At 38.9% G+C, this 1,490-nt stretch overlaps 1 protein-coding gene across 1 annotated transcript in view; it reads left to right on the top strand.

Moving 5' to 3' along the window:
• The window catches only part of TLK2 (tousled-like kinase 2), a 145,847-nt gene that overhangs the window by 93,482 nt on the left and 50,875 nt on the right, over positions 1-1,490 (top strand). The gene's annotated exons all lie outside the window — the stretch shown is intronic.

Genomic DNA, 1,490 nt, shown 5'->3' with positions numbered 1-1,490 from the left:
TGGAAGGATCACTTGAGACTAGGAGTTTGAGACCAGCCTGGATTACATTGTGAGACCTTGTTTCTAAAAAAATAAAACAAAATAAAATTAGCCAGGCATTGTGGTATGTACCCATAGTCCCAGCTACTCAGGAAGCTGAAGCAGGAGGATTGTTTGAGCCCAGGAGTTCAAGGCTGCAGTGAGCTATGATTGCACCACTTCACTCTACCTAGGGCAACAGAGCAAGAACCCATCTTAAAAAAAGAAAGGAAAGATGCTCAACATTATTAGGTATCAGGGAAACTAAAATCATAGTGAGATGTTATTCTACTCAGCAGAATAACTAATAGTAAAAAAACTGACAATGCTAAGTGTTAATGAAGATGTGAACAGCCTGATTTCTCGTACTAGTAGGAATGTGATATGTTACAGCCACTTCAGAAAACTTTTGGGCAATTTCTTACTACATTTACCTTGTGACCTAGCAATTCCTCTCCTGGTATTTACCCAAGGGAAATGAAAGCAAATGTCCATAAAAATACTTACAGAAAAATATTCATAGCAGTTTTATTTATAATAGCCTAAAACCAAAAATATCCCAGGTATCTGTCAACAGTTGGATGTATAAACAAATTGTGATATGTTCATACAATGGAATATTACTCAGCAATGAAAAGGATCAGACTCATACATACAACAGCATGCATGAATCTATGAAACATAAGACACAGCTCCTGCCATCAGAGGAGTAACAGTCTATGTGAGGGTGGGAGAAATAAGATATATTAACATATACAAGGAAATCCATTCAGATGAGCAGTGCACATATTAAAAAATTCACTAAAGGGGCCAGGCAATCCTAGCAGTTTGGGAGTCTGAGGTGGAAGGATAGCTTGAGGTCAGGAGTTCGAGACTAGCCTGAGCAAGTGAGACCCTGTCTCTACAAAATAGAAAAATTAGCCAGGCATGGTGGCACACGCTTGTAGTCCCAGCTGCTCAGGAGGCTGAGACAGGAGGATCACTTGAGCCCGGTAGTTAGAGGCTGCAGTGAGCTGCGATGACACCACTGCATTCTAGTCAGGGGGACAGAGTTGAGACCCTGTCTCAAATACTAAAAAAATTCACTAATGGAAATAAAGGGCAGGGACTATTGGGGAAAGCTGCAAGGAAGAGGGAAAATGCATTCTAGCAAGGAAAACTGCAGGTATAAATTGCCTGTAGGTTAAAAATACACAGGACATCTAAAGTAGGAATACACCATGGGATCTTGTCTCATAGTACTTTGTTCTTTTCTTTCAAGTTCTTTATCACAATTTTTACTTACAGTTATAAATTAATATACTCAGTGGTTATATATCCCCCTCTGGGCTGTGAACACCAGTTTTTTCACGTGTTCTTTTCTTAGCACTCTTACAGTCCCTGATATGTAATTGGTTTTTAGTAAATATATGTTGAATGAATGATATGCTTAGGAATCAGGAGTACATAAGGTATTCTGGAATAAGAATTAT

Source organism: Propithecus coquereli, unplaced genomic scaffold (assembly GCF_000956105.1).
Source record: "Propithecus coquereli isolate 6110/MARCELLA unplaced genomic scaffold, Pcoq_1.0 Scaffold119, whole genome shotgun sequence".
Taxonomy (NCBI): Eukaryota; Metazoa; Chordata; class Mammalia; order Primates; family Indriidae; genus Propithecus; species Propithecus coquereli.
This window is presented reverse-complemented; position numbering and strand designations above follow the sequence as displayed.